This window comes from Eurosta solidaginis, chromosome 2 (genome assembly GCF_040869045.1).
Source record: "Eurosta solidaginis isolate ZX-2024a chromosome 2, ASM4086904v1, whole genome shotgun sequence".
Classification (NCBI taxonomy): Eukaryota; Metazoa; Arthropoda; class Insecta; order Diptera; family Tephritidae; genus Eurosta; species Eurosta solidaginis.
Window position 1 is genome coordinate 3,022,873 of NC_090320.1, and position 15,842 is coordinate 3,038,714.

The following is a 15,842-nucleotide window of genomic DNA, read 5'->3' on the forward strand; positions in this document are numbered from 1 at the left end:
TCTGTAATTTAATTATTATATTAATTTGTTGTATTCAATAAAATAAAATAAATATACATTTTACAAAAATAAAAAATTTGGTCTTGAGGACAACAAATTAACATAATAATTAATTATTTATAGACCAGTAAAACCAAACATAACATAACAACAATAATTTAAAATAAACAAATGTCAGACACGTCAGAGTAAAAGCAATAAAACAAGCAGACGAACAAACCATGGTTAATTTAGGGCAGAAATGAAGAATTTTACAACAAAAATGCATATTTGCCACAACAATGTTGCATTTGCCTGGAGCTCATTGGCTTGACTCGCGAGTAGTTTTGCTCTATTTGCTAAGGAGGTGCAATTCAAAAACGTTATAGGTAGGTATGTCTTTACTTGTACAAAAGCGGTAGATGTAAGCGCTATCTTAGAAGTTGTTCACCTTAAAACGGCCGGTATATACAGACTTATATACATACTTGAAATATAGAGGTAGTAAATATCGAATATAGGAAATAAATTTAGTTCATAATGTGAAAATTTGAGTTTTAAGTTTTTAAATAATTAATAATTAGTATTAAATTAAAAAAAAATAATTTCGCCCGAGCAGGGACTTGAACCCTGGACCCTTGGATTAAAAGTCCAATGCTCTACCGACTGAGCTACCCGGGCATATATTTAGCTGCTGTCAAAGTGATCATAACACAGCAAGCTAGAACTGTTAAACGAAAACAAACAATCACACAGACGGGACACATATGCGCACACACATATAAATCCATTACTCAAATTTTTGTGAAACAAAGAAAACGCGCGACGGTTTTGTTTACAATTCAAAATCGATGCCTAACAAGAACGTTGTTGCTGTAGAGGTGCCAGCCCTGTACGGCCGATACAAACATTCATAAATATTGAAATTGCGTGGAAATTCAAACACGGAGATACATAGGAACCTCTACATACGTCTGGAGGATTTGTTTGTGTAGACATTTGTCAGTAAACAGTTTTGTATGACTACGATAAAGGGAAATCAGTAACTAGTTCAAAAACCGACAGTTTGTTTTTTCATATTTAACATTTATTTTATAAGTATATAAGGGTACAAGAAAAAATTCTTCTACTATGTGGCTTTAGGGAGCTTCAACTCTGGACTTCAGAGTATCACATTGTCCACAACTAATGAATATGGAAATATACTGCTGACGTGAACGGTATGTTTGACGATCTGGAACAATATAATTAACTTGCGAGTGAGTATCTGGGAGACTTGTAAGGCGAAAATAAAAAATAATATTTGGAAAGGTTTTGTTTATATTATATGTATTTAAGGAAATCGACGTTTTGGCCATTTCGGAAATATTCGCGGTTTTTGCCTCAAAATCTCGCGGATCGTTTAAAAAAATTTGGGAGTAGCTTCTTGCGGAGAGAAATGCTTAAAATGGTCACACTTTTGTAGCGTATTTTCACCGAAGGAGATGCTCTGGGCTAACTCTAATACCCGTCGTCGGCACGATTTCTTTAAATCATTTGTGGCTACATGCTGGTCACGCACAAAGGCGACTTACGGTTGATATCAATTATCTACTTAAAGTCATGACTCTCGTGGCACAGTTTTAACGATTAGCGTCAATGCTGGCTTACTGTTGATCGCACCAGAGGACGCCTTCAGTTTTTTCGGCTGTTTCTAGGAGCAACAATTCCCGACGTGCGAGCAGTAGCAATCCCGATCACTAGTTGCTACTAGAGACATACGCCGCCGCCGCCACCGATTTTGGTCGTTTTTCGCACGCCGCCGCCAAATGTCAAAAAAATCGGCGCGGCGGCAGCGGCGTTCGGCTCGTTACTATATTTTCTACTCGTTTAGGCCAATTATTTGTTCCTGTCGAAAATTGGTCGCATATGGTCGAAAGCGGTATCAACGGATGCACATCACTGCCAGTTATAAGAAACTAATTTGCGAAATTTAACTCTTTCTAACTGTTCAAAAGTTATTTAAAAAAACAGGCGCTTTCGATGTCAGCTTAACACGGACTTTGCATCACCCAATTCACCAAGTTATTAAAACAAAACACCAAAAGAACAGTTACATATGTATAATAGAACACCCACAGAATGTATGGGATTTGCAAAAGTATCAAATAATTTCACTCCCCATCCATTTTCTGAAAGAATGGGGATAAAAAATAAGATCTGTAAAAAAATCTGGCCATCTGTAGTGAACAAATTCCATGGAAATTTTACCTGAAGGCTAAAAATGCACTAAAAAATTGTATATGTCTTTATTGGCTAATGTCTCGTAAACCAGTAATTTTAGGAGACTTTTATTTAGATTAGAGTCAGGAGTAAATCACCCATATAAATGTTTTACCTGCGAGTGTCCTTTCAAGGACTTTTAATTAGTCGAAGTAAATTTTTTATTTTTTTGTAATGGTCAAATAAAATACATGCAAAATAATGGATTAGATAAGATATACACTAGGCCGGGTAGATTTGTGGGGAGGCAAAAAAATCGCCCATTTCTCTGTGAAAATCATATTCTAGGGATCAAAATAAGAAACTTTGCCGAAGGAACCATACCTCTAAAACGAATTCTGGTGTCTCCCAATTTGGGTCGAACTTTTGGGTAGGGGCAAATTTTGAAAAATCCCACTTTGACCCATTTAGAGTGCTCCAATCGAGTCCAAATGTATGACCGACCCCCACTAACTTTGGAGGCCCGACCCACCGATTCCAGTGGCACACCCCCTGGAACCCCCCTGAGGGTTCCCCAAACAAACATTTCAAAAAATCGCCGGTTTTGCACTTTACATGAAAAAATCAGCAAAATGCCTATGTTTTTTTCTTTTTGGAGTTTATTTTTCTCTTTAGAAATTTATTTAGTCAGAACATATGTAAATGAAAAAATGAATTTAACTTAGTAATAGAAAAGAAATTAAAAAAAATTATTAGAAATTAGCGTTTTTACAACCCTTTTAAAACCAAGGCATCACTGTGATGCATTTGCATGTCGTAAAATTGCTTGTGTTGTTTTTTTTAAGCCACCACAAGACACAGCAGGTAGAATTGAAATTACCATTTCATTCTTATTACCTCGTCTCGTATACCATATATAACGCAACAGTTTTTGTGAATGCATTAAGTCGTTGTGAAGAACTCAAAGTGTGAAGTGCTAATTTCAGATAAAAAAATATTTCAAAAAAAATAATAAGTGAAGTGACCATTCCAAATCAAAAAGTTTACAATGAATCCACCATCCACTACACCGCAAGATGAAGCAACTTCATCAACAACTATCGAAAACCCAATGAGGCATATACCCAAGCATGATGTTATTGTTTTTGGTGTATCTACTGATTTAACTGATCTTAATTTACCAACCCATCTGGATATCTTGAGATATTATTTTTACTTAAGCGAGCGTGCTAAAACAGAACAAAAAAAGTTTTCCCATAAATCATTCACTATTCAAGTACAAGATAAGTTGATTGGAATTTGGGAAAAACTTGGTATGGAAATAATGCTGAAAAAAGTGTATTTAATAAATTGAATAAATTGCTTGACAAGTATCAAGAGCAAATCAAGAGAAGAAACAGAGTATGTAAAATCTCTGGAAACATTTTTTTTACATTGGAACATGTAAATGCGATTTGAAGGCAGCTCCATGTGCATGCGGCTGGGTTCCCCAACGCCTCAAAGAGTTCATGCACGATCAACATAATCAGAGAAGACTAACAATGGATGCATTTATGATGGAAACAGAAGAGCAAGGAGCAAAGTCTATGTCATCAATGCCAACATACCAAGATCCCGATGATTCAACATACGCACCGCCACCGGTTCAAGAAGATATGGATAGAAGCACAAATTCACAATACACAGAGAGATACGATTGTTTTAACTTTGCCTTGGTATGTGACAGATTTGGTGTGCCTGACAGAGTAGCATCAGCATTGGGAACGATACATTGAAAGAATATTTAAATTAAGATGATCCACCGTTTAATGATCCAAAAATTCCATCACACATACAAGGAACGGAACGACATGTTCAATTGCTAGCTAGCGTTTCCAAACAGTTTATACCGGAAAATGTAGAGGCTGTTATGGTGACGACATTAGAGAGCCGTGCGAAATTGCCCAGACTTGAAAGTAAAAAAGACTTCAAACAATAATTTTTTTTAGTTTCTTTTCGATAACTCACTTAAATTAATTTTTTCATTTACATATGTTCTGACTAAATAAATTTCTTAAGAGAAAAAATAGATATTATTATAAATAAGTAATAAATATTATTATAAATAAATAAATAAAAATAAAGAAAAAAATAGCCATTTAGCTGATTTTTTCATGTAAAGTGCAAAACCGGCGATTTTTTTGAAATGTTTGTATGGTGAACCCCCAGGGGGGTTCCAGGGGGTGTGCCACTGGCATCGGTGGGTCGGGCCTCCAAAGTTAGTGGGGGTCGGTCATACATTTGGACTCGATTGGAGCACTCTAAATGGGTCAAAATGGGATTTTTCAAAATTTGCCCCTACCCAAAAGTTCGACCCAAATTGGGGGACACCAGAATTCGTTTTAGAGGTTTGATTCCTTCGGCAAAGTTTCTTATTTTGATCCCTAGAATACGATTTTCACAGAGCAATGAGCGATTTTTAAATCGACCCGCCCTAATATACACCGTTTGGTAGGATATTAACCACAGTTTCATTTTAACATTGCATTTTAATTTTATTAACATTTTCGCATGGTGGGATGCCGTAAAAGTAAGTAAAAACGGTTTTTAAATTTGTAAAAATATACAGAATGAGGTAATTCAGGGGTAAAGTTCTAATCCTCTTCGCTCCACATAAAAGACAAGATCTATAAAAAAATCTGTAGTGAAAATATTCCATGCGCTTTTGTCATAAAGGCTAAAAACGCACTAAAAATTGTACATATATTTCGTTATTGGGTAACATCTCGTAAACAAGTATTTTATGGAGAAATAATAACATAAAGACTTTTATTTAGAATGGTATCAGGAGTAAATTGCCTATATAAATTTTTTACCAGCGAGTGTCCTTTTAAGGACTTCATAAGTCAAAGATTTTTTTACGAATTCTTAAAAAATAATTTATTAAATAAGCTATCTTTGCCAGTAAACCGGCACTAAATTGTCACAAAGGGCACAAAGGATATGGCAGCACAATGGAAAGCAAATCTAGAAACATGTTCTTAATTGGTAAGTCTTTGAAACTAAGTAAATATAAGAAAATACTTAAATAAACAAATTGTTCTACATAGGAAAGAAAAATAAATTCTTGAAGCCAGATGCGCTTCCCAGCAGAAGAGAGGTGTTGTGTGTATTTTGTTATTTAATGCAAAACAAAAGAAAAAGTGCAAAAGACAGGGCTTTATTTTTGGCAGAAAAACTAATCAATTTATATGAAAAATTCGAAATTCCAGTGAAAAGACGTGACGGCATTGAAAGAATTATCCTCCTAAATTATAATAGCTATAATAAAATAAAAAAAATATTAGTTTAGCGACTATAAAAATAAACGGCCATCCTGATAATCCAAAAAGAGTCGATCTATATTTCAGAACTATGCGATTTCATTACGAGCCAAACATATTTCTTTTTTGATACTTCACTCGAAAAGCGTGACTAATATCAACACGGATTACTTAAGAATAGATCCAAGCACTTGGCGTGAAAATGAAAACTACATATTAGCAAAAACTTTAGTATCAAAATTAATAGTAGTAAATGATATAGCAGAACGTGGCACAGCACTAATAACCCGTTTTAATACAGCTCTAACTCATCAGGAAGAACAAAAGCAATTTATATTGCATGCAGTGGTGCAACATTACAAAAACTTGCCGTCACGAAACACATCGAAGAAAAAGTTTATAGATTATTTAGACAAAAACTGTCCAAAAGAAAATGTTTAATATTGTTTTATAGACTTCAAAACGTTTCATATTATTATTTAATTTGATTCTTTACTTAATATTTACCATTTTACTTTAACATAGCTTATAAAATTAGAACTGTGCTCCTGAATTATCTCATTCTGTATGTTTTTAGAAATTTAAAAACCATTTTTATTTAGTTTTATGCCATCCCACCATTTCAAAAATGTTAATAAAATTAAAATGCAATGTTAAAATGAAACTGTGGTTAATATCCTACCAAACGGTGTTTAGCTTATCTAATCCATTATTTTGCATGTATTTTATTTGACCATTACAAAAAAATAAAAATAAAAAATTTACTTCGACTTATTAAAAGTCCTCGGAAGAACACTCGCAGGTGAAACATTTTATGGTGGCGGGGAGAGCGAAGAAAATTAGCACTTTATATCTGTGAGTGTTCTAATCTAATATATAAAATTCTTCTGGCACGGTTTTAGAGGCTGAACTCCTCCGAAACGGCTGAACCGATTCTCATGAAATTTTGTGAGCATATTGGGTAGGTCTGAGAATCGGCCAACGTCTACCTTTTTTTCGCTACGTGTCTAGAGTCTTGAGATCAAAACGTGGACCCGGATACCCCCAGAATGTGTTTATACAATATGGATATCAAATGAAAACTGTTGATGTGCTATAGTACAGGATAATTTCCATACCCCTGGGTGACTAGGGTCTCGAGATATAGGCCAAAACGTGGACCAGGATACCCCTAGAATGTGTTTATACAATATGGATGTCAAATGAAAGCTGTTGATGAGTGCTATAGTACCGGATAATTTTCATACAACTGGGAGGCTAGGGTCTCGAGATATAGCCCAAAACATGGACCCGGGTACCGCTAGAATGTGTTTATACAATATGGATATCAAATGAAAACTGTTGATGAGTGCTATAGTACAGGATAATTTTCATACAACTGGGAGGATAGGGTCTCGAGATATAGCCCAAAACGTGGACCCGGGTACCCCTAGAATGTGTTTATACAATATGGATATCAAATGAAAACTGTTGATGAGTGCTATAGTACAGGATAATTATCATAAAATTGGGAGGATAGGGTCTCGAGATATAGCCCAATACGTGGACCCGGGTACCCCTAGAATGTGTTTATACAATATGGATATCAAATGAAAGCTGTTGATGAGTGCTATAGTACAGGATAACTTTCATACAGCTTGGAGGCTAGGGTCTCGAGATATAGCCCAAAACGTGGACCCGGGTACCCCTATAATGTGTTTATACAATATGGATATCAAATGAAAGCTGTTGATGAGTGCTATAGTAAAGGATAATTTTCATACAACTGGGAGGATAGGGTCTCGATATATAGCCCAAAACGTGGACCCGGATACACCTAGAATATGTTTTTACATTATGAGTATGAAATTGAAGCTGTTGATTGATGCTTTAGTACAGAGTAAGTTTAACCCCGCTGGGTGACTACGGTCTCGAGATATAGGCCAAAACATGGACCCGGATACACCTAGGATGTGTTTTTATATTATGGGTATCAAATTGATGCTGTTACAGAGTAAGTTTTACACCCCTGAGTGACTAGGGTCTCGAAATATAGGCCAAACCATGGACCCGGATACCGCTAGAATGTGTGTGTATTATGGATATCAAATGAAAGCTGTTGCTGAGAGCTCTGAAATTCATTGTGATATTCGATTTGGTTGCATCAACCTGGCAAAACTGATAAATATGCATGCGAAGCCGAAAAAAAGACATGAATTAATAATACCCACATACTTATTTGCATAAGTCCTATTCGATTTGCCTGAAATTTCGTATATAAATTTGTCTATATTAATATTTACGATGCCTTTTTCCGGGAAGTATAATAGACGGACTGGGACTGGGATTAGGACTAGGACTGGGACTGAGACTGAGACCCCGAGTGGGACTGGGACTGAGACTCGGAATGCAACTGGAACAAAATACATACCACCCTCTGGGACTGGCAAGAAGGAGAAAAACTTGAGAGAAGAGAAAAGAGAGAATTAGACTGAGAAAGAGATAGAATGAGACGAAGATGGAGATGAAGCGAAAAGGATGGAGGGCGGAGTGAATAAAGAGATTAGGAAAAAGTGTAGAGGGGTAGGGCAGAGTTCGACGGAAAAAGCGTATTAAAATGTATGCAGATAGGCCAAATTTAGGGCAGAACAACGTCTGCCGGGTCTGCTAGTATATAATAAATTTGCATATTTTTTTCAAAAAATTAATAATGAACAATGAATTCAAATAAAATGACCGAAGGCGAACATGTTTTCAAATTGTCCTCAAGTTGTTAAAAAAAGCAAAATACCCAAAAAAGGTGCCGGTTTTTTTTTTAATTTTATATTGCGATTGGCTGAAAGAATAAGGGAAATTAGTGATGCAAAATACTTTAGTAGGTTCTAGGGGCATAATCACTGCCTTAATGATTTCTGCTGTAATGATTCTTACCTCATACTTAAGTTGACGATATATGTACGTATGAGAAGGGTTTTAAAAATCACTTGGGCTTACATTCAAACATCTGTTGTTTATTGGCGAAACTATACAATAGCGTCTGAAATGTTAATTTTGATTTTCACACTTCATCCTTCAACACGCAAGTCTCCCGGTTGGCGGCCCTATCCAAAACTAGACCCTTGGAGTGAATCACATTAATTATAGCTGTCAACCAAGTTTAAATATCACCTACGCGTTACGGCTCCCTTTACAAATGTGAATACCTAGGCACATATATTTACCAGGTGAGGCTTTGTCCTTCGCAAAGTGGTAAAGCAAAAGCTTTCTCAAGACAGTCGAACAAATGATCGGGTGTTCTAATACCATAACGTAGGGGATAGTCGAAATAGTCTGAAAACTGAAGGCTGTCATCCATAATGAGATCTTATATCATAAGGCCGGAAACGAAGACTATTGAAGTCAATGTATCGAACACAACGTCTGCAAATTTTGGTCTACATGTTAAAACTTTTATCCATGGTCCTTGTAAAGTTTAAATTATGTAAATGTGCCAAGGATTATACAATTTTCATCGATGTGTTACGCGATAATATCCACTTAGACTCTTTATTTATAATTGTAGATATATTTACTAGCCCACCACAAAATTATGAAGTTTACTTTTACGAAGTTTTTAGTTTCATTATATAATGAAAATTTTGTAATCTTTAGGTTACTCTAGTCCCATGTCCGAGATTCAGAATCGCGTTAGTTACACAATTTTTTCTGTTTTATTTTATTTTATTATAAAATTTATAAGGAATAAATATGTATCTTACTTTTTAAGCTATTTTGTTTCAGGAAATTTGTTTCGATTTACTCTAGAAATAAAAAAATAATGAGCGGCGGACAGTGGAGTAATTTAATAGCCGAAATAAAGTTGGTAGATACGAGTAACTAAAATTATTTGCAGATTTTTTTACAGGAAACGCATTGAAAACTATGTCAAAAGATTGCAACTAGTTTAAATAAAGTATTTTGTATCTAAATGGAGAGTTTTCGTTGCCTTTTATTGTTTGTCTTAATATGTTTATGTAAACAAAAGTAAATTTGTAAAAATATGCTTGCATGTCATTTCATTTCCGCTTGTTGTACTGCAGCAAAAACCGCAACATTGTGATGTGCAGCAAATTGTGCGATGGCCAACATAAAATGTATAACTAAATGTCACATACCAACAACAAAAAAAAAAATCATATATGCTGCATGAGCAACTGGCAATGAAGTTGAAAAGATAGACACAACCAAGTAACGTAAAAAGAATCGGTAAAGGGCTAGGAAGTTGAACGAAGAGATCAACGTTCTAAATCTGCTCCAATTTTGTCATCGTTACTTTTCATAGTTGTCTTTTCTGCTGTGTTGCATTGTCAAGTGAGGTGCAACATCTGCAATGTTGACGATGACATTGTTGTTTATTAAGATTTTTATACTCAGTTGAGCAGAGCTCACAGAGTATATTAAGTTTGATTGGATAACGGTTGGTTGTACATATATAAAGGAATCGAGATAGATATAGACTTCTATATATCAAAATAATCAGGATCGAAAAAAAATTTGATTGAGCCATGTCCGTCCGTCCGTTAACACGATAACTTGAGTAAATTTTGAGGTATCTTGATGAAATTTGGTATGCAGGTTCCTGAGTACACATCTCTATTTAAAATGAACGATATCGGACTATAACCACGCCCACTTTTTCGATATCGAAAATTTCGAAAAACCGAAAAAGTGCGATAATTCATTACAAAAGACAGCTAAAGCGACGAAACTTGGTAGATGAGTTGAACTTATGACGCAGAATAGAAAATTAGTAAAATTTTGGACAATGGGAGTGGCACCGCCCACTTTTAAAAGAAGGTAATTTAAAAGTTTTGCAAGCTGTAATTTGGCAGTCGTTGAAGATATCTTGATGAAATTTGGCAGGAACGTTACTTCTATTACTATATGTACGCCTAATAAAAATTAGCAAAATCGGAGAAGGACCACGCCCACTTTAAAAAAAAAATTTTTTAAAGTAAAATTTTAACAAAAAATTTAATATCATTACAGTATATAAGTAAATTATGTCAACATTCAACTCCAGTAATGATATGGTGCAACAAAATACAAAAATAAAAGAAAATTTCAAAATGGGCGTGGCTCCGCCCATTTTCATTTAATTTGTCTAGGATACTTTTAACGCCATAAGTCGAACAAAAATTAACCAATCCTTTTGAAATTTGGTAGGGGCATAGATTTTATGACATTAACTGTTTTCTGTGAAAATGGGCGAAATCGGTTGATGCCACGCCCAGTTTTTATACACAGGCGTCCGTCTGTCCTTCCGCATGGCCGTTAACACGATAATTTGGGCAAAAATCGACATATCTTTAATGAACTTAGTTCACGTGCTTACTTGAACTCACTTTATCTTGGTATGAAAAATGAACGAAATCCGACTATGACCACGCCCACTTTTTCGATATCGAAAATTACAAAAAATGAAAAAATGCCATAATTCTATACCAAATACGAAAAAAAGCATGAAACATGGTAAGGTAATTGGATTGTTTTATTGACGCGAAATATAACTTTAGAAAAAACTTTATAAAATGGTTGTGACACCTACCATATTAAGTAGAAGAAAATGAAAAAGTTCTACAGGGCGAAATAAAAAACCCTTAAAATCTTGGCAGGCATTACATATATAAATAAATTAGCTGTATCCAACAGATGATGTTCTGGGTCACCCTGGTCCACATTTTGGTCGATATCTGGAAAACGCCTTCACACCACTCCCTTTTAAAACTCTCATTAATACCTTTAATTTGATACCCATATCGTACAAACTCATTCTAGAGTCACCCCTGGTCCACCTTTATGGCGATATCTCGAAAAGGCGTCCACCTATAGAACTAAGCCCCACGCCCTTTTAAAATACTCATTAACACCTTTCATTTGATACCCATATCGTAAAAACATATTCTAAAGTCACCCCTGGTCCACCTTTATGGCGATATCTCGAAAAGGCGAACACCTATAGAACGAAGGCCCACTCCCTTTTAAAATACTCATTAACACCTTTCTTTTGATACCCATATTGTACAAACAAATTCTAGGGTCACCCCTGCTCCACCTTTATGGCGATATCTCGAAACGGCGTCCACATATGGAACTAAGGATTACTCCCTTTTAAAATACTCATAAACACCTTTCTTTTGATACCCATATTGTACAAACAAATTCTAGGGTTACCCCTGGTCCACCTTTATGGCGATATATCGAAACCGCGTCCACCTATGGAACTAAGGATTACTCCCTTTTAAAATACTCATTAGCACCTTTCATTTGATACCCATATCGTGCAAACGCGTTCTATAGTCACCCCTGGTCCACCTTTATGGCGATATCTCGAAAAGGCGACCACCTATACAACAACCACCACTCCCTTTTAAAACCCTTATTAATACCTTTAATTTGATACCCATATCGTACAAACATATTCTAGAGCCACCCCTGGTCCACCTTTAGGGCGATATTTCGAAACGGCGTCCACCTATAGAACTAAAGCCCACTCCCTTTTAAAATACTCATTAACACCTTTCGTTTGATGCCCATATTGTACAAACAAATTCTAGGGTCACCCCTGGTCCACCTTATGGCGATATCTCGAAACGGCGTCCACCTATGGAACTAAGGATTACTCCCTTTTAAAATACTCATTAACACCTTTTTTTTGATACCCATATTGTACAAACAAATTCTAGGGTCACCCCTGGTCCACCTTTGTGGCGATATCTCGAAATGGCGTCCACCTATGGAACTAAGGATTACTCCCTTTTAAAATACTCATTAACACCTTTCATTTGAAACCCATATCGTACAAACGCATTCTAGAGTCAACCCTGATCCACCTTTATGGCTATATCCCTAAATGGCATCCACCTATAGATCTATGGCCCACTCCCTCATAAAATACTCTTTAACGCCTTTCATTTGATACACATTCCAGGGTTTCCCTCGGTTCATTTTCCTACATGGTTATTTTCCCTTATGTTGTCACCATAGCTCTCAACTGAGTATGTAATGTTCGGTTACACCCGAACTTAACCTTCCTTACTTGTTTGTTTTGATTTTTGTCCCCCAAATCTGCTACACATTCCATTTATTGTTGAATGTAAAGTTAGTAGGAAAAATTGTCGAATGATAGAAAGTTGAACGAGTGTGGAGTAAAAGCGTGGCAGAAGCGTTGCTCATCACAAAGTACAAAAATTCATACAGTAGCAGCATGCTGTTAAAATCATTACTCCACTCTGGCTGCAGCTGTCATTGCATGTTGTCATTTTGTTGTTGTTGCATTGGCTATTTTCCTAGTGCTTCGCAAAAAGTGTATGCAAATATTCTGCACAATATTTATATTTTTTGATCGATTTTTTTTTAAACTGCAACAAAATAGAAACACTCAGACGCAGACGCCATGCTATGAATACATGAATATTGATGTAAATTTATTTACATCCATACATACAGCGGAGAGCAAAAATATTGCAGCTGAATCCAACCTATCCACGTCTAATTGATATATAAATTTATTCAAGCCGCATACCTAAAAGAACTGAGCAAAGCTAGGAAAAATTAAATTTATTTTGCTTTAAACTGCCTTTTAAATACTCGCCACTATAATTCGAGGGCAATACTGTGCGCAACGGAATTGTACAGTTGCTCATATTCCCACTTGGCAATGTGCCATGAAATTTGACTCTGCCATAGCAATATTTGTTGCCACTCGCTGCAATGCATTTATTTATTAATGACGTAGTTTTACTGAAGAAATTTTGAAGAGTTATTCCATGTCAAATCGGCCAGAACTCAATCGATTTAAATGATTTTTACTTATAAAGCAAGCTATAAACTTTGGGTGCTCAACCATCATTAATAGAAAAATATATGTTTTCTTTTAATTACTGTAAAAAGCTGTTAAAACTTTTTCCAAAACAGAGAATCTAATATCGGTAATTTTTTTTGCATACTTCCATTAGTTTGATAAATTCATTTAATTTAAAAATTACAGATTTTATGAATAGAATTTTTCCACTTATTTTATTTTTAAGATTTCTGAACATTGGCAATTTTTAATTGCTTAGGCACTTTTTATCTTTTAAAAGTGGGACATATGGCGTGGAACGACCCTTTTAATAAAAATGTTTAAGATTTTGTTGCCAAAAGAAATATCAGTTGTAAACTTTAAAATGTATGTATATACACAAATATTGGTCACAAAATTTTTTTTTATCGGAATGATATGTCGACCCCTAAATAAATAAGAAAAATAAATACCTGGCACGATTTACCTGGGTGGAGATTTAGACCGAGATGTTATTTCAAATTTCTCTTACACCGACTCGGCACGACAGCTGCAAGGCAGGTGCATTTTCATAGAGAAGCTGTTCATGACAAAAATACACTCGGAATGTTTGTCGAACCACTGCCGATGGAAGAATGCGCTTAGAAAAGCGTTTCTAAGTTGTTGATGCTGCTTTACGCGGGGATTCAACCCAGGAGCTTAGGTGTGGTTGTAACGTGCACGCACGGCCGCGTTTACCCTCCCTGTAAACACAAAAAATGTTTTTATCGGAGGAATATACCGTTGAAGACTACATGAGAAAACTGCCCTTATCCCGATTAATTTTGGACTTCTTCCATATGTTCCTGATATCTAAGGCAGAGGCGGCCAAAGTTTTGACTTTTTTAGATCTTCTCCGTATCTCTGCCTTTGTTCACAATCAGCTTTATTCAAGCAGTTCTCTTGGTCTTATCTTGCGTCTTTCCTTCACGTGTGAAAGATAGCAGCTCGGATGTGTCAACATATTGAACAACCTGTCAAAATGCTGTCACAATGCCATCTTGAACACCCTGTCAGATAGTACAAGCATACTATTAGCCGCTTTAAATATGGTTTTAAATTTTTCATGTGTCATCGCAAAAAGAAGAAAACGGGTTAAAAATGCTGCTTAAAATTTATGTAAATTCGAAAATGTGCTACTGAACATCAAAGTGGAATTTACAAATATTTCACACCATACTGAGTTCATTAAGTTTGCTAGCTAGAATAGGCCGACGGTTGGCAAGTATGCCACCTATTGAGCTGGCTGTTAAAAATTAAACTTCACAGTGAAAAAAGCAAAAGCGCATTCGAGAAAGTCTACACTTAGGCGTTGTAATAATACTTTTAAATTACATTTGCATATTAAATTAAGCGCGAAATGATGTTGAACAAAGACGACATGCCATAAACGTTCAATTCGGGACTTGTGATTCGTGAATTTTTTCTAATCTCACCAACTTGAACTTTCGCGTAAACTTGAGCTTTGTGGCTGTGTGTGTTTACAACGATAGTACGAGCTTCCCTCGCCATAAGATAGGCTATAATGCATATCAAGTGATTACTTACTTGATGGCAATCACTTTAGTAAGAACTTCACTTCTTATTAACCTTTTTGCTTTTAAGACGAAGTGCGAGGACAGCAAATAATTTATGTATGAGCTGTTTGTTTACTTAATATGGCGCAGTACAGCAAATAGGTCTCTATATAAGAGAACGTATAGACAGGACAAGGGGTATAATAAGTGCACCCATATATATTCGCATATAATATGTAAACTTACACCCACCTGCACATACACATGCAATTTCCTACATGGATATACATTGAAGCGAGCAAATGTCAATTTAAATAAAAGCTATAATCACTCATACCAATACACAGGCAACTGAACCCTAAAGCTGCTAGCTTGTGTATACGCGCAGTGAGACTAATGAGGTGAGCAAAAGGGTTGCAATGTTTCAGTTAAACAGGCAGACGAAAAGTGGGTGTACACTACGCTAATGACGACTGCAGACTTCTGTTCAGACATATGCATATAATAGCAGTCACATCAATGCGTACAATAAAAGCAACAAAAAAACAAAAACAACAAACACTATCACTGACAATGACAACGTCAAACAAACGATCCACCATCACTCCTTCCATATCACGATAAGTGAACAACATAAAAACCGCAACAACAGCCGTGCGGCGCAGTATAACTAACCCAATGCAAACAATTGTACTCCCGGCCACAGTCAATTATGCCGTTTGATTGTTTTAAGTGCAGATACAATCACACATACATAGCCCAATATGACATGACATGGCGCACAGGTTAAAATGCGTAACATTTACATTGCGTAGCAAGTGTTGAGATTGTCAAGATGTTGGTTGGTCGCATGTGGTTGACTGTATTTGAGTGTAGTTGGTAGCGGCTTTTTACATACAAGAAAATAGCGAATTGAATGGAAAAAGCTTTTCACAATGCAAGCACTCGAGAAAGTGGTACTCTCATGTTTTGTGTTTGGTTGCTGTAAGCGACATTTGAGTG

At 35.8% G+C, this 15,842-nt stretch overlaps 1 protein-coding gene and 1 non-coding gene across 2 annotated transcripts in view; both read right to left on the reverse strand.

The window, feature by feature from the left end:
- Positions 1–15,842, reverse strand: part of LOC137239114 (centaurin-gamma-1A-like) — a 455,958-nt gene that overhangs the window by 321,653 nt on the left and 118,463 nt on the right. The window lies entirely within an intron of this gene.
- On the reverse strand, positions 588–660 carry TRNAK-UUU (transfer RNA lysine (anticodon UUU)). Its single transcript has one exon. It is a non-coding gene; the product is annotated as a tRNA-Lys (tRNA).